The 18,792-nt window shown below is 37.7% G+C and overlaps 1 protein-coding gene and 1 pseudogene across 1 annotated transcript in view; one reads left to right on the forward strand and one right to left on the reverse strand.

Moving 5' to 3' along the window:
• Positions 1-18,792, reverse strand: part of KCNH7 (potassium voltage-gated channel subfamily H member 7) — a 526,117-nt gene that overhangs the window by 207,059 nt on the left and 300,266 nt on the right. The window lies entirely within an intron of this gene.
• Positions 3,342-3,926, forward strand: LOC133766318 (glycine cleavage system H protein, mitochondrial-like; annotated as a pseudogene).

The raw sequence follows: 18,792 nt of genomic DNA on the forward strand, positions 1-18,792 counted from the left end.
GATGTTAGAATAAGGGAGGTGGTCTTGTGTCTTTCTGTGCCTTGCTGACTTTTGCGTGGACTTTGAGGAAGCTGAGAGTATTAAAGAGATGGGAGAAGAATGGCTTTAGTCAAATAGAAACATCTTGCTAGGGATGGAATATTGCACATCAGCTCATCAATGTCTATGTTTAGCTCTCTTACCCATATTGGTGTTCCCACAAGGCCCTTAAATAAGTCTGAATTAAATGTTCTACTAGAAACTCAGTTCTTCTACAATCCATCTTGTGAGCTGGGTGTCCATACTTGTGCCGCAAAGAAAAGTGCTTGCCCTGGTGGATTCCATTGCTTTGGTCAAGATTTGAAGATGAGAGAAAGTTTTTGGTTTTCCTCCAAGTTGTCACTTAGCTGACTCACATACACAAGGTCACTTTCCATAGGTAACTGTTTTTGACACTTGTAATTTAAATGACTGCCACTAAATGAAAGATGGCGTATCTACTGAGTTTAAATATGCAGTGATCAGCATCTCCCAGGCAGGGACAAGTGTCAAGGGCTTGAGTTTGAGCTCTGCCACTTGCTGATTCCTGCTTTATATATCTGAGCACCCCATACTAATAGCTTCCTGAGTTGTTTTCAGTGTGAGAACATGAAATGCCTGATACAAACATGCTAGACACATAATTGGTGTCACTATATAAGCCACAACTGATGGCAGCTCTAAGATATGCAAGCATTTAAATTTTAATCACCTGATCATGTATTATATTTACTGATTAATGCAATGTGGAAATTTACACACACAGGTATATACTTCTCAATAGTGGTTTTATTTGCATGGTTTTAAACATGACGAGATTATGCTTTTGTTTGCCAATAATAAACCTAGCATGAAATGCTGAAAGTCCATCATATTAGAATGCCTCTGCGGCCTGGTCCTGTGGCACAGGAGGCTAAGAAGCCGCTTGAGACATCAGCATCCCACACCAGAGTGGTGGATTCAGTTCCATCTACTCAGCTTCTGATCCAATTCCCTGTTAATTCAATTGGGAAGACAATGGAATCTGGCCCAGCCCTTACTGCTTGACCATTAGAGAAGTGAACAAGGGGATGGGCATTCTCTCTCCCTCTCTCTTTCCCTCTCTCTCTTTCTCCCTCTCTCTATTTCCATCTCTCCTCTTCTTTGTGACTCTGCTTTTCAAGTAAATATATAAATAAATATTTTTAACAGGAAAAAATTCTGTAGATTCAACATCTTGTGGTTTTTCAATTACTTCCCATGAGTGTGTATCCACAACTCCTTAAAAAATAAGTAAAAACTGAATTCAGTGTATTCAAAGTGCAAAATTTTTAAAAAAGAGCAACTACCTCATTATGGTGGCTGTTGTATGAAAGCATGAAATCAGAGTTCTGAAAATGAAATTCTATTAAATACAAAGAAATTCCAATGCATTGTTTCCTTATGGTTATAGACAGTGCTGATTCTGATAATCTCTCAGCTTACCAAAAAACAAACACGCAAACAAAAAAAAAATAATTTTGAGTTCTTCTGTTCCTTAACAGTCTCCTGTACCTGCTATGTACAGCAATGATTAATGTGGGGTTACTTAAGAAATATAATTTCCTAATAAATCTTACATCTACTCTATCAGAGGCTTTAAGAGTTGTTATCTAGAGTAAATTTTTCATTGGGTATTCATTCTCTAATAACAATTAACTTTAATCAAAATTATTTTCTTTTAAAATTTAAAACATATATATTTAGGTTTTTTCCAACAGACAATTTACTTCAAAACAATTACTACCACATATAATTCATTTCTAAAACACTGAATATGTCGCTTCTTTGATCCTGTTTTTCCATTTCTATTTTGACCTTCTAGGATGAAATGATGATGAAGATAAAGGTGATGATGGTAATGATGATGATAATACTGATGTAATTTCTCTCCCTAAAGTCTCTGAGTAGCATGGTTAACATTGTATTTCTTCTTCATGACAGTACAAATATGACCCAGCGTGTTTAAATCACTTGATGAAAGCTAAGCAAAAGAGATTTCACAGGTGCCAAGTCCCTGTTAAAAGCACTAACACAGATATTGATTGGGAATTCTGCATTCCTTTTCAATTCATTCACAATGAATTTTCTTGGCACTGCCAACATAAAGCAAGCATGTACCCCTGAGGAAACTGAGGTCTGGAGAGGCGAAAGAGAATTCATTACCCCTTAAAATTGCTTGTACAATTGATCGGTCCCGCTTGTGGTAAATATAAGGAAATACTTATCTAGGATAGTTTCCTTCATTACATATTGAGGGATATTTTATGCCTGACCTTGACCACTAATGCTTTGTAACATTAAGGATATAAAGGATTATTGGTTTAGGATTAAGGAAATACAAGATAATATTTTTGCATCTGTAAAATTACATGATTCTACTTCCGAAGTTCATTAAAGGTTATAACCCCATTCTGTTCATCTTTAGCATCTCCAGGTCAATACACTGTCTGTTGTGTAGAACTGTTTATTCTATAGTTCATGAACTGGTAAAATCATAATAGCTTCTACAGTCTTTCCAAAACCTCACTTGGTTAAAGTAAGTCTAGTGGTAAAGTAAGTCTAGTGAATATGTTGTTGACAGCCATTTTTGTTTTTGAAGGCTAATTCAGTTCAGAGATAGATTAGTAGCAGTATATCCCTTAACCTTCAAAGTAATTTGTTTTTGTGTTCTAAGGTTGGGATCCTGCCCTTACTATTAATATTTCATCCCAACAAGTAGGGGCTTCAATACCTCCATCTGCTGGGTTGGCAAAATGCCTGCTACTCATATCTGACTATTGCCCCTAGGAATGAATCATGATTTTCAAGCTCACTCAGTTGTCATGCTATGCTTTATTTCCATTAGATATTTTCTATGCAGTATATAGTACAGAATAACAAAGCACGTTTCTTCCTTGATCATCTATTGTTTAAATTACATATAAATCAATTATCTCCTTTTGAAAAAATATTACCTTGCTACTAGGAAACATCTCCACTTACATAGATTAGACAACATAGTCAATTTAACTAACTTTTAATTATTTGGGGTATACCTCCACTGAAACATTTATTTTACATGTAAATGTAGGGAAAATTAGCACTATACAAATATAAGATTACTTCAAATTGAAGAAAAATGAAATCAAAACAGAAGTTTATTTTTGTGCAAAAATTTTTGAAATTTGTGCATTTCTTTTTCATAGTATGCATTTTCCATGAACTTTATGTCTTCCCAATAAGTTCTTGGGTGATAATTTTTATTGAGTGGTAAAATGAGATGGAAAGGTAACAGTCGGGCGACCCTCAGCACCCCTGCGAACATGGCGCTGCCAGTGGCGCAGAGCATGCGGGCCGTGGCCTGCAGCCTGCTCGAGGCCTGGGCGCCTGCCGCACCCTGCTCGCCTCTGCCCTGGCAGCTGCGGGCGGGCACAGTCCAGATGCTGCACACTGGACCCGCTCTGCTCTCGGTGCGTAAATTCACAGAGAAACATGAATGGGTAACAACAGAAAATGGTATTGAAACAGTGGGAATCAGCAATTTTGCACAGGAAGCTTTGGGAGATGTTGTTTATTGTAGTCTGCCTGAAGTTGGGACAAAATTGAAAAAAAACAAGATGAATTTGGTGCCTTGGAAAGTGTGAAAGCTGCTAGTGAACTCTATTCTCTATCAGGAGAAGTAACTGAAATTAATGAGGCCCTTGCAGAAAACCCAGGACTTGTCAACAAATCTTGTTATGAAGATGGTTGGCTGATCAAGATGACACTCAGTAACCCTTCAGAACTAGATGAACTAATGAGTGAAGAAGCCTATGAGAAATACATAAAATCTATTGAGGAATGACAGCGGAACCCTTACATGAACTAGTATGGAATCACCTAATCTAGCACAGTTTTCTCTTAAATTAGTGGCGGGCAGGACTTAAAATAGCAACTTTTAGCAATCTTGATGGAAGAAATACTACTTTCAACTCTGCTACTGGAAGAAAATATACCCTAACTTTGTAATGATTGCAGATAAACTCAATATGCATCTTTTTCACAGTACCTTGTGATTTTTATACTAGGTTCTAGGCACTGGTATTCAGAATACATGAAGTTATCTGTGGTAAAAACTAGTTTTACAAATAATGTAATTCAAGGATAACATTGTTATCTTAAGCCTTATGTAATATTGTAACTTGCTTATACTCATCACTGGATTGGGGTCAAAATATGTAATGATCTTTCCATTGGAAGTAACTGGGAATACACAACAGTTTTTGTTAGTTGTACAGTGCCAGAGAAAGAACACTGCTATCTTAATTTTTGCAATATACTACATTTGCTGGTGCTGTTTTATGAAGTGAAGCAGCAGTTCTACAGCAAAAATAAGAAACATAAATAAATTTTCAACTTCCTTATATCATGTTTTGATGTTAATACTTGATTAAGTGACTTGGCTAGTATCTATGAAGATGCTAATTTTAACTTATAGAAAGTTATGTTTTAAAAGAAAGTTTAAACTGTAACAATGTAAGGTTCCAAGAAATGTTTCCTTTTAGTTGCAAATTAATTCTGGTAGAATCAAACACTTGCCATCTTTAACATAGGCAAAAAGAAATCACTGACTTTTTCATCACACTAGATTAGAAATTAGAAGAGGAAAAACAAGGAAATGTGAACCTTTTTTGATCAGCATAGCGCATGGTATTCTTAAGAAGTGAAACCATATGCAGGTTTCTACTTAAGTAATGAAAACAGAGGTGGCCATGCAGCCGAGGGCCTGTGAGCTGCAACACTGACTCAACCACTGCTTAGTTAGGGTGCCAAATGTTATTTTCAAGTGGTTAATATGTATGGCATACTTACTGTCTCTAAATTAGTCAACCATAACAGTTTTAGGGGCTGGGTTGAATACATGTACAAATAAATAGATATTCATACATACAAAGCAAGAGCTAACTCCTGTATCATTTTCCTAGTTGCTATAGAAAAAGGGTAATATTCCGATATTACCACCTCTGGTGGTAAACAAACAGCAAATATGAGAACTTGGAAGTAGGTAGGTAAATAACATGCAAATCCTCTCAGTGCTTTAGCAAAAGAAAGCATCTTTCCAGGAGTGTCCTAATGGCCACATCTGTACTCTTAACAATAGAGTATCCAGATAATTGTCTCTCTGAGTAATTATTAATCGCGTTAACTAATCTCTCTGCTTTAGAAATACACAAGTCACACATAATCTGTCCCCAAAATCAGCATAGTAATTATATAAATTACCTTTTTGTTTTGAAGGTGATCTCTAATATTGCTTTGCCCAAGCTAGGTAAGACATCCATTACTACCACCATTTCTCAGACAGGTGATGGGGACAGTAAGTGATTTAATAGTTGCATGTTAAATGTGGAGTGCTACATTTCCTAGTCTACTCTTTATCATCCTAGGCATATGTACTCTAAATTAAATAGGAGTGTTTGGCACTGCACTTAGAAAATTAGGTTCCCACATTAGAATGCCTGGGTTTGACTCCCAGCTCCCAACTCCAGCTTCCTGTCTCCCTGGGAGACAGCAGGCCAGTTGTCAAGTTCCTGCCACTCATGTGGGAGACCTGGATTGAGTTCCCACTTTTGGCCTCCTGGTTATTGTGGGGATTTCAGGACTGTAGTGAATCAACGGATGGGAGCATGCTCTCTTTGTGTCTCAATTTAAAATTTAAAATAAATACCTCTCTAAAAAAATACTTAAGTATTCTCCCCTTTTTCTGGTTAGTTTATTTTTAAAAATCCAGCTCTTCATTTTATTAATTTTTGTTTCAATTTTGTTTCTTCTCTAGTTTAATTATTTCTTTTTTCTACTACTTAGGGTTTGATTTGTTCTTATTTTTCTGGGTCTTTGAGATGCATTGTTAGATCATTTATTTCATGCCTTTTCAATTTCTTGATGTAGGTGCTAATTGCTCTAAACTTAAACACTGATTTTGCTGTATCCCATAGGTTTTCATATGTTGTGTTGTCATTAAATTCATTTCTAGGAATTTTTTATTTCCCCTTTGATTTTTTCTATGACCCATTCTTCATTCAGGAGCATGTTCTTCATTCTCCATGTGTTTGCATATTTTCTAGGTTTTTTTTTTTTTTAAGAATTTCTTAAGTTGTTAATTTCTAGTTTCAGTCTATTGTGGTCAGAAAAGATACATGGTATGATTTGAATTTTCTTGAATTTGTTGAGATTTGCTTTATGGCCTAGTATATTGTCTATCCTATATAAAGTTCCATGCAATGATGAAAAGAATGTATATTCTGTACCTGTGGAATGAATTGTTCTGTTGATAACAATTAGGTCCATTTGGTCAGTAGTATAAACTAGCTGTTTCTTTGATTTTCTGTCTAGTTGATCTGTCTGTTTATGAGAGTGGAGTGTTGAAGTCCTTATTATTGTTTGGAGTCTGTGTCTTTTAAATGCCCAGATGCCCTGGCATTGGGTGCATATATGTTTACTATAGTTATATCTTTCTTTTGAATTGATCCCTTAATCATTATATGACGCCCTTCTTTGTCTCTTTTAACAGGTTTTGTGCTAAAGTCTGTTTTGTCTGATATTGACATGGCTATTTCTGCTTGTTTTTGCTTTCTGTTAGCTTTGAATCTGTGTATATCTTTTTGGTGAGGTGTGTTTCTTGTCTTTTAATCCATTAAGTCAGTCTGCATTTTTTAATAGGAGAATTCAGACCATTTACATTCAGTTATTATTGATAAATAATGACTTGGTCCTGCCGTTTTTCCATAAGCATTCCAGTTGGTTGTTTTGGATTTCCTTTGTATTTTTACCAGGAGATTTTCTGCCTTCACATTCTTTCATAATGATGACTATCTTTCTCTATTTCTGGGTGTAGTACATCCTTAAGTATCATTTGTAAGGCTGGATGAGTGGTCACACATTTTCAATTTGTTTTGGAAGGTCTTTATTTCACCTTCATTTATAAATGCTGGGTACAGTATTCTGGGTTGAATTTTATGGTTACTGGTGAATTAAGCCTATGATTATAGAGGGGATTGAAATTATGTCTTTGCAAAAATTAAAGAAAAAAGGAAGAGGGGGATTGAGGGAAGAAAAGAATGAAGGAAGGAAGTATGGTTATCATCTTAGAACAGTACCTATGAAATACATGAAATCTCTTCTCTTTATATTAATAAAAATTAAACAAATACTTAATGTTCTGGTGCAGCATTATGGTGCAGCAGGTAAAGCCACTGCCTGCAATGCCGGCATCTCATATGGTTGCTGGTTTGTGTCCAGATGTTCCACTCCTGATCAAGCTTCCTGCTAATGGCCTGAGAAAGCAGCCCAAGTGCCTTGGCCCCGGCACCCATGTGGGAAACCTGGATGAATTTCCTGGCTCCTGGCTTCAGTCTGGCCCAACCCAGGGCATTGTAGCCACCTGGGGAGTGAACCAGTGGATGGAAGAGCTCTCACCCTCTCTCTATAACTCTGACTTTCAAATAAATAATTTTTTTAAATTAAAAAAAAAAGAAAGGTAACAGTCACTATCACATTACTGTATGAAACATTTCAGTATGTCCCATCAAATAGTAACTTGTTGAATAGTAGTTTAGTTTAGTTATCCTGTTTATGGAGCAAAGACTTGTTACCATGTTCTAAGCATGTTCCAGGGTATTGCATGTCTGAAACTCATCAGTAGTTTTCCAATACATTACAAAGGTTATTAAATTGTATATATAAAATTTCATTATCTAAGAACTTTTCTTGATAGCTTATGTAAGTTTATTCATTTTATCAAGAAACAGTTATGAAGTACTCAATTAGAGCCACATTTTTAAGTATCTACTAAAGACAAGGTACTTTTTGCTTGAACTTACAAAGGCGACTCATATGGAGTAATCAACATTCAAGGACTTTCACTGTGATACGGAAATGAGATGATCAGGGAGAGATCAAGAACTGTGAGCATTGACATATATTATTTTTAAATTCAGCAGCTATGGAGAAGAATATACTGTACAGAGTGTACCAAAAAAAAAAAAAAAAAAAAGGAAAACATTCTACCCATATGGATGAGTGCTCAGGCAGCCTAGTATGAGATAAATAGGATTTGATTTGAATGGAAATGGGAGGATTTGAGCATTCAAAGGATAAAGTCTATTGATGGCATGTACATATCATAATATTTCATTAAAGGAAAGCAAGAATATTATTACACATGGTATGAACTCAACACATAAAAGAAAATAAATTAACTGAAAAATTAAGAAAATGTCCAATGTATAGTGTATTTCATCCAAAGTCAATACTGTAATCAATGAAAATGGCCATTCCTTAGGAGCAAGAAGATGATAATTATAATTTTTTTAACTTTTATTTAATGAATATAAATTTCCAGTGTACAGCTTATGGATTACAATGGCTTCCCGCTCCCTTAACTTCCCTCCCACCCGCAACCCTCCCCTCTCCCGCTCCCTCTCCCCTTCAATTTGCATCAAGATTCATTTTCAATTCTCTTTATATACAGAAGATCAATTTAGTATAAAGATTTCAACAGTTTGCACCCACATAGAAACACAAAGTGAAACATACTGTTTGAGTACTAGTTATAGCATTAAATCAAAATGTACAGCACATTAAGGACAGAGATCCCACATGAGGAGCAAGTGCACAGTGGCTCCTGTTGTTGACCCAACAAACTGATACTCCAGTTTATGGCACCAGTAACCACCCTAGGCTATCGTCATGAGTTGCCAAGGCTATGGAAGCCTTCCAAGTTTGCTGTCTCTGATCATATTTAGACAAGGTCATAAAAGACAGAATGAGGATAGTAACCAATGATCCTAAGAGTGGCATTAACCAGGTTTGAACAATTATACAGCATTAAGTGGGGAAGAGGACCATCAGTACACACAGGTTGGGAGTAGAGCCATTGGTGGTAGAGTAGAGGTTATGATTACAAAGGAATGAGGCCCAAGTACGCTAGACAGGGTCTAGAACAAAGGACAGAGTCATTGTTAGAGGAGCTAAGAAAGGTGCTGTCTAAGCTACAATTAAGTTTTCTGATTGAGAGGCAAATAGAACCTGATAGAAGGGGCTTGATAATAATCTGTTGGGCTTTAGGCCTTGTAAGTTAAGAGGCCCAGACCTATCTATCTCTTCACATGGGGTATATCCTAAGGGAGGTGTGAACCTCCTAGGGGAAGGCACTCTGTTGACTTTCATTACTTGGCTGGCCTGGGAGGAGAGCTGGCCAGGTAAAGGCAGGGGGCATCTCTAACAAGAAATTTACAGTTCTGCCTGCAATGTTGCTGACCCTACTTGACCATCCCCTCAGCTGCAGTGGTCACTTTGGAAGCTGGGCTGAGTGAAGGGCTTTTCAGCTTAGAGCCAATAAGATCTGTGGCTCTGACCTGGGCATCCTTCGACTCCTGGGAAGGTCCATTTCCAGTGATCCAACTCTTGGCAGAGCTGCCAGGGCTCTTCACAAGTTGACTTCTGCTGAAGCCCAGGCTTACCACATTGAAAGCCACTGCAGTGGACTGGCCTGTTGGGTCTCCTTGAGGGCAGATCACTGTACAGATCAGCCATTAATAGGCCTGCCACCCATTGCTTCTGATGCCTAGCTTTCTTTTCCTCCTGGTTTGTGTTAAAGCAGACCAGAGGATGCAAGTCAGGGAGTGCCCAAGTCCCATCTCTAATCTTTGGTGGCCTGAACTACAAGTCTATAGTCACAGGCATGTTCTGGAGTACTTTTTCTAAGGTAGACAATGCCCATGAGGAAAATTATATTCTCACTTTAAAACTTTCTTTCCCTTTGATAATTATAAACTTATCACTTTGTGTATAAGGAGCTCCTGGCTCCTGGCTTTGATCTGGCCCAGCAGCAGCCAATGCAGCCATCTGGGGAGTGAAACAGCAGATGGAAGATCTCTCTCTTTCTTTTTCTCTCTCTCTCTTTTTCAGTCTGTAACTCTGCCTCTTAAATAAATAATTCTTAAAAAAACCTATTTGTCCATTATTATTTTTCACTTGTTTAAATTATTATCAAATATCTTACTCATAAGTGGGTAAATTTATTTAAGAATTTGAGGTTTTTATTAAAAACTGGTAATTAATTATCTTGAATCACATAATTCACTGAATGCCCATTGGATAAATGTCCACTACAGAGATATACTTTGCATCTCTATTGTATGGGTATTTATGACTTTCTTTGGACACTACAATGTACATATATGTAAGGTTACTAAACATGCATGTTTAATGCAATGCAAATATGATTACATTGAGAGAGCTTGGGCTTACATTTAGACATGTCATCAGTCATTCTTTCAGTTGTCAGAAACAGAACCTGTTTCAATTCATTATTTCATGGCTTTAATAATCTCTTTTCAACCTTAGCACAGTTTTGTTAAAGTCTTAATTTGTTCTTTGCAAAAAAAAAAAAAAAAAGAAAAGAAAAGAAAGAAAGGAGCAAAAATCATATGCCTGATAGAGTGTTTGTTTAATAAAAATGCAATATTTTTTGTGGTTTCTTAGTATAGTTTTATAAATGCATTTGAAATTTAAGATAAATTCTTGATAGGTTATAAGGACTTTCTGGAACCACTGAGAACAAAATACTTTTTGTTTTGTTTTAATTTAAGCATTCAGTGTCATGAACTGTCTAGAAGAAAAATACTTGGATACTTTAGTAGTGTTTATATCCTTAGTACTTGGAATGAAAATATAGAAAACTGGAGCTTCAAGGAGCCTTTGAGCCTACCCTGCTGGTGTGCCTGTGACAGGAACAAGCTAGTTTGCTCCTAACCTTGCAGATCAAAAGGAATAACTGATGTTCTTATTTCTCCACCCTGATTCCCCCTCACATTTACTCTACTACCTTCTCTGAACGCCAGTCTTGTAACTGGTTTGGTTTCTGCTCCTCCAGGATTGTTTTCCTTGGGGTAACTTCAATCTTCCTCTATCTAATGTCTGGGGCTCTCTTACTTGTATATGGGTTTCCCTGAGGCTAACTGGCCACTTGCCTGCCTGGATTTTCAGACACTGTGCTTTGCTGTAGTCAAGTCACACTCTTAAGCTTTACTGGTTTTCCAGATCTCAAATACTGTCCTGAATGGCAAACTTTTGCCTATTACCATGTTTCCTGGGGTTACAATCTTCTATGTAGTATTTCTGCAAGCTGCTGCACGTAACACCCTTGAGACTGACTTCCCTGATGAATATAGTTTTAAATTCTGTCCATTACTATCTGCCCCATTATTCTATAAGGGACTATACTGCCTGACAATATCTCAATAATATTCCCAAATATTTTCTATGCCTTTTAAAAATAATAGCACTTATTTGGATATTAGATAGAACTATTTATTTATGCTGGAACTAAGAAGGTCATGCTTACATGAGTCAAAACATGAGAAATAACTATCTTGTAAAATTAAGTTTATTCATTATTTATTTTTTAAATGTATTTGTTTCCTTTTTATTTGAAATGCAGGCAGAGATTTTTCCATCCATTGGTTTATTTCCCAAGTGCTGGTAATAGCCAGGGTAGGGCCAAGCTGAAGCCAGGAGATTGGAACTCAATCTAGGTCTCCTATGGATTCAAGTACTTGAGCTGCCACCTACTGCCTCCTAGGATCTGCATTTACAGGAAGATAGAATCTGAAGTGGATCCAGGACTTGACCCTGGGCACTACAATATGGGATGCAGGCATCTCAAGTAGCATTTTTTTTATCTTTAGGGAGGGACAAAGAGGGAGATCTTCCAACCCCTGGATGCAATAGCCAGTGCAGTGCCAGGCCAAAGTCAGGAGCCAGGAGTTTCTTCCAGGTCTCCAACATGGGTGACAAAGGCTCAGGCATGTGGGCCATCTTTTACTGCTTTTTCAGGCCATTAGTAGGGATCTGGACTGGAAGTGGAGCAGCCAGTATGTGAATCGGCTCCCGTATGGTATGCCAGCCTCTCAGGTAGTTTTACACACTACTCTACAACACAAGCCCAGCCCTCCCATCAGCATCTTATCTAGTGGACCAAAGAGCCATCCATCATCATGCTTAGTAAAATAAGCCAGACCTAAAAAGACAAACATTGCAAGTTTTCTCTGATTTGTGGTAGCTAATATATAGAGTACAAAAATTTAATGTATGAGAGTGACTTTGTCATGTTGGAATTTGATTATTGTTTATGGCCCTTGTCTATATACCTGCTGAACAGTGGTCATTCTACTTTTTCCTTGTTGAACGTTTTATTTGGTGGAGAATGATACATGTGATTGTAAAGTAAATTAAAATATATATTACCTCACAAATTAAGGAAATTAAGGAAAACAAAAAGAAAAGAAGGAGGGAGGAAGGGAAGTATCACTATATTTGTCATATTCATAGAATTGTATCTATGAACTACATGAAATCTGTTTTATTTATATTCATCAAAAGGAGAGAAAAAATGCCCTTAAACAAATAAAAAAACTGCATTTGTTAAAAAAATTCAAAACGCTCAAAGACATTTCATGATTGCATTTCAAAGTTATCCATAGAGCTGTAAAATTAATTTAAAGCAAACAATTATCTTTTCAGTACTTGAAACGTTATGAATGATCTTTCAGATTGCTGATTCACTTGAAGGACATAGGGTTCTGCTTTGTATAAACAACTTTGAGAACCACATAATTTTTCTATTTAAAACTGAACACACCAGTTTTGAAAGAGTTCTGAATTTGGAAAAAGTGTGTTTTTCTAGTAAAAACATACATTATTTGCAAAAAGAAGCATCTTGACTACACAACATGCAGTTGGTATATTGTTTTTAATTGATCCAAAGAATTCAAATGTTCTCATGGATTTTTTTTTCCTTGTGATAGACTGATCTTTGGTTTGTGAAACTTTTGAAGTTGGTATGAATCCATGAATTTGTATAAAGTACTTTCCAGAGAAAGTTCATTATAAAATCCAAAATCTCTGTAAATATAAAATAATTTATTTTTCCATCAAGTAGAGTTGCCTCATTATCACCATATTAGCACAATGTTATTTAAAACACTGCTATTTGCAACATTTCTGTGAGTTCCACATTAATTGAATGGAAAAAAAAAAAACACTGCATACCTTTATATTTGCCAGTGTTATCTTTTTTTACATGTCCATTACTATTTACAATTTACATGTGAAGAAATAGAACCTAACAAGATGTTACCTAGTCAGGGTCATAGAGCTCAGAGGTAACTGAACTGAGATGTGATTTCAACTGTTTATCACCCAAACCCAGGATTCTTCCGTGAGAGTCATTTTCCAAAGGCTACTGAGACAAGTCCTCATGGAACCACGTGTACATGAGTCAACTGTACTGAATTGGGACACTTGCCACTGGAAGAGTTTGCCCTATGGTCAAGTAGGGTCAACAACACTGCAGGCAGAACTGTAAATTTCTTGTTAGAGATGCCCCCTGCCTTTACCTGGCCAGCTCTCCTCCCAGCCCAGCCAAGTAATGAAAGTCAACAGAGTGCCTTCCCCTAGGAGGTTCACACCTCCCTTAGGATATACCCCATGTGAAGAGATAGATAGGTCTGGGCCTCTTAACTTACAAGGCCTAAAGCCCAACAGATTATTATCAAGCCCCTTCTATCAGGTTCTATTTGCCTCTCAATCAGAAAACTTAATTGTAGCTTAGACAGCACCTTTCTTAGCTCCTCTAACAATGACTCTGTCCTTTGTTCTAGACCCTGTCTAGCGTACTTGGGCCTCATTCCTTTGTAATCACAATCTCTACTCTACCACCAATGGCTCTACTCCCAACCTGTGTGTACTGATGGTCCTCTTCCCCACTTAATGCTGTATAATTGTTCAAACCTGGTTAATGCCACTCTTAGGATCATTGGTTACTATCCTCATTCTGTCTTTTATGACCTTGTCTAAATAGGATCAGAGTCGGCAAACTTGGAAGGCTTCCATGGCCTTGGCGACTCATGACGGGAGCCTAGGGTGGTTACTGGCGCCATAAACTGGAGTGTCAGTTTGTTGGGTCAGCAACGAGAGCCACTGTGCACTTGCTCCTCATGTGGGATCTCTGTCCTTGATGTGCTGTACATCTTGATTTAATGCTGTGACTAGTACTCAAACAGTATGTTTCACTTTGTGTTTCTATGTGGGTGCAAACTGTTGAAATCTTTATACTAAATTGATCTTCTGTATATAAAGAGAATTGAAAGTGAATCTTAAGCCGGCGCCGTGGCTCAACAGGCTAATCCTCCGCTTTGCGGCGCCGGCACACCGGGTTCTAGTCCCGGTCGGGGCACCGATCCTGTCCCGGTTGCCCCTCTTCCAGGCCAGCTGTCTGCTGTGGCCAGGGAGTGCAGTGGAGGATGGCCCAAGTGTTTGGGCTCTGCACCCCAGGGGAGACCAGGATAAGCACCTGGCTCCTGGCTTTGGATCAGCGCAGTGTGCCGGCCGCAGCACGCCTACCGCGGCGGCCATTGGAGGGTGAACCAACGGCAAAAGGAAGACCTTTCTCTCTGTCTCTCTTTCACTGTCCACTCTGCCTGTCAAAAATAAAAAAAAAAAAAAAAGTGAATCTTGATGCAAATGGAAGGGGAGAGGGAGCGGGAGAGGGGAGGGTTGCGGGTGGGAGGGAATTTATGGGAGCGGGAAGCCATTGTAATCCATAAGCTGTACACTGGAAATTTATATTCATTAAATAAAAGTTTAAAAATAAATCAAAAAAAAAAGTGTGAAATGCATCGGGCATTCTCTTCTAGGTTATTTGGTGCTGACTGGGATCCTCTTCCAGCACAGAGTGAAATCAAGAAAGAATAGGCAAGAACAAAAGATAAAAAGGGTAGACTAGATCTGAGCCAAATTTTCAAGGTGAACTCAATTTTACTTCTTGCCCAGGGCTTCATTTATATCCCTTTTTTCTCCTAGGCCTTCTCCACTTTTGATCTCTCACTTGCAGAATCAGTTCTCATAAGGCATCTGTTTTGCTTATATCATACAACAGAAGTCAGTTGTTAAGTAAACCTCTCGTGGGAATGTTCATGATCTGTAATTTGGAGGGAAATAATTTGCTTCTGGAGGAATTTTAAGAGTCAAAGAAGTGGGAGAGGGCCGGTGCCATGGCTCACTTGGTTAATCCTCTGCCTGCAGTGCCAGCATCCCATATGGGCGCCAGGTTCTAGTCCTGGTTGCTCCTTTTCCAGTCCAGCTCTCTGCTGTGGCCCGGGAAGGTAGTGGAGGATGGCCCAAGTGCTTGGGCCCCTGCACCCGCATGGGAGACAAGGAAGAAGCACCTGGCTCCTGGCTTCGGATCAGCGTAGTTCCAGCCGTAGAGGCCATTTGGGGGGTGAACCAACGGAAGGAAGACCTTTCTCTCTGTCTCTCTCACTGTCTAGCTCTATCTGTCAAATTAAAAAGAAAAAGGCTTCTTAAAAAAAAAAAAGGGAAGTTGGAGAGGGTTTCGAAGCGATGTGATATGTGTGTTCATTCATTTGTTGACTTACTTATTCAAACAATGACTTCAAATTTCTGGGTCCTGGCACAACAAAGATGGGCAAAACAGACATTCTTTCTGTAAAAACAGAGCTTAACCACAAGCAAGAAGGTAATAACAAGTAATTACAAAGGATATATGACCACTATGGCTGTCAGAGAATGCTCTCAGATGACAGTGACCTTATAAATAGAGGTATGTGTGTGTAAGAGAGAGAGAGAGAGAGAGAGAGATTTTGGGGAGACAGTATGTCCTTCAACACTAGCTGAGATAATGACAAGAGAAAGATGAACTTGACACTTATTGACTAAAATTTTGTTTAACAATAAAATATCTATCGAGTCAGGCATTTAGCTTAAGTTGTTTCAGGAAATTTATTTGTGTTTATTTTATACTTTAAGCTTTCAAATGTCTTTCCATATATACAATGCCAGTCCTTATCTTGTCCCTATGAAGTAGATACTGCTACTCTCACTTCCCAAAGAGAGGTCATTGGCATGTGTAATGTATGAAAAAAAAAAAAAAAAAAAAACAGTGACACAAACAGAGCTTCTAATTCCTAGGACTGGAGTCACTGGTGTTTGAAGATCAGATCAGTGCAGCAAGGGTAGGGAACTGCACAAAAGACCTCTGTCAACTGGAGCAGAAACTTGGTTAACTGACAGTTAAAGAAGAGACTGGCATACTTTGTTTTAGTTTTGCCTTTGACTGACTTGAAGGTGGCACCTGGAGACACTGTGTTCCTTCATGGCATAGGGACTGCAGATTGGGATATATCAGTTTACAACTGAAAAATGGAAAGAAATTCCTGGATGTGGAAGTGCCACCTATTTCCCTTAACAAGCATCATTTGCTATAAATGGGAAATAAATTGACTCCCCCTGAGAAAAAGTCTACCAAATTACTATTATTTTCTGTTCTAAAAATAAAAAATAATTTTTATTGAATTTATGAGATTCCATGTACAACAAGGTAATCAATTATATGTCTACCTATCTACCGAGATAGATAAGCTTGTGCTAATAAATAATTTTATTAATTAATGAAATTCAAGCTTAGTTTGAAGAAAAATATATGTCATTTTTTTCCAGGCTCATTTATGACTTTCATGAGGGCTGTGTGACTCCTTAAGAGTCAAATAAATAATTTGAGCAGACAGCCAAGAAATTTCTCATTTGTGCTAATTGAGGACAGAATGAGAAGGAAGGGCAGCTTCTGAAGAAGAAACTCATCTCTAAGAATCAAGATCACTTTAAATTGACCCTTTGGCTCCCTTATGGGCTTGAGCTACTCTTTACATCCTCCTGGGAAATAGAAACGGAGCATCAGAGGAAATGCAGATATATTCAACTTTAGTTCCTGTGGAGGGAGATGCGGCATTTCTTGGTTCATGGAAGGTTACGGAAAGAACTACTGTAGACACATTTCCAAGGAGGGAATGTCCTTGTGCCCCTCTGATATGTCAACATGAGAAGTCTGTTTTCCCCAGTTGCAGTGAGAATCATGGACACTCTTTAATCTCTCTAGTGTCTGACATACCAGTTACAGCACAAAAACCTATTCTGCCAGTTGTCTTCGGTGCAGCGAAACAGCAGGGAAATAGGTAAGGGATGTTGGCAGATGAACTGCCTTTGCAGCAATAGCCAAGTGAGAGAGAAGAAGGTAATAGCTAATGAACAGGAGGGATACATCTGAAACAAAGTTCAGGACTTTCTGAAAGTCTATATATGTTAAAATTGCAACAGAAGTGGCTTAACGGTCAAGACAGACAAACAGAGTGGTCACAGGTAGAAAACACTTTTTCTTCAGAAGGGCTGGCGATTGGAATAGGGACTGGGGTTTACCTAGAAACGATGGTTTCTTACTTGTGACACACTTTGATGATGATTTTAAGATGTCCCTTAACAGAAAAGTAAAACATGTTTTCTGTGGGCTTAAAATAATAATACTGTTATGTGTTAACTATCTTCATTCAAAGCAGGCTTGTGTTTAGATAATGTCACAGGTAGTGCAGGCTAATTTCTTGAAGCTATCTATTTTCTATCCTGGTTTGTGTTATAGGTGTTGTAGTTCAAAGTTTCTATGTTATCACTAAATTTCTGTCCTCCGGCAATGCTAATTTGTTGATGTTATTTATGGTTCACAGTCTGCAGTCCATTTCCATCACTTAGAAATGGTATTATTTGGTTTTCAAACAAAAACATTCATTAAGTACCTAGAAAGTGACAAGAAATGAATAGGACTCAATTCCTAGTTTTGGAAGGTATATTTCATAAGATTGTTTTCTTAGTAAAAATTGTCTATCAATAATAGTGACAAATCATGGAAGAAACAGTCACTTCAAGAAGTGAATCTTGGGCTCACTAAAAGAGTGAACCATGGAGTCTTCAAAGAAGTATCAGCACTAAGTTACCCCATTAGATTGAAACTCATCACAGTCCTTTCCATTCCATTGAAGTCATGTCAATTTAATTCACTTCAATTTTACTTGATGAAGCTCAATTCAACTTTTTAAAATTACAAGATCTTCAGAGTTGCTCTAGAAAGTATTGTCTTTCTGAATATCACGGGTTCTTGAATAACAATGAGCAACAACTTAGGTTAAGAAAAAGAGCACTAGATAGGAGGAAACATCCAAACATTCCATCATAAAAGATGTCACTGGAGATCCCCTTTCACAGAGCAGAGCCAGGGAGGGTGAGAAGAGGCTTGGTTTAGGGCAGAGAGCAGAAGACACATCTTCAAGCAGAACATTCCTATGAGACCTTAGGAGTATGCAAACAGAAGCTTCTCTGATTCCCAAAAAGAAATGGCCTTAGGATATCTAGATATCTGACTAATATTCTTACAGAGAAAGGAGAGGGTGAGGTAATGGAGGAATTTTTAAAAAAGAGAGGAATTTGTTTTAGTACCTGTGCTCAGTGAACATCATAGAATGGTTATTGATATTGCTCTACCAGAATTAAACCTCACAGAAAGGATACACAGCAACATGATATTCCCATGTTTTGAAGAATGGTGAGTAATGGTGACAGGCTTTAGACAAATGAAAACTGATCAATTCCTGGATGTGTTTCCATTGTCCAAGAAGAATAATTTCCATTTTGATTGCAAATAATAGTGGTTGTCAAAGATTCAAGTCAATAGGTAAATGAATCTAAACCTTAGAAACTTTTTTTTTCAGAAATCCCAATCCAACTATACCATATTGCACAAATTCTTTGCTAATAATTGTACTTTGTATGGATAAGTGATGAAAGAGACAGACATTAATAAATCAAACAACAATGGATAGCTATTTTCAG

Source organism: Lepus europaeus, chromosome 1 (genome assembly GCF_033115175.1).
Source record: "Lepus europaeus isolate LE1 chromosome 1, mLepTim1.pri, whole genome shotgun sequence".
Classification (NCBI taxonomy): domain Eukaryota; kingdom Metazoa; phylum Chordata; class Mammalia; order Lagomorpha; family Leporidae; genus Lepus; species Lepus europaeus.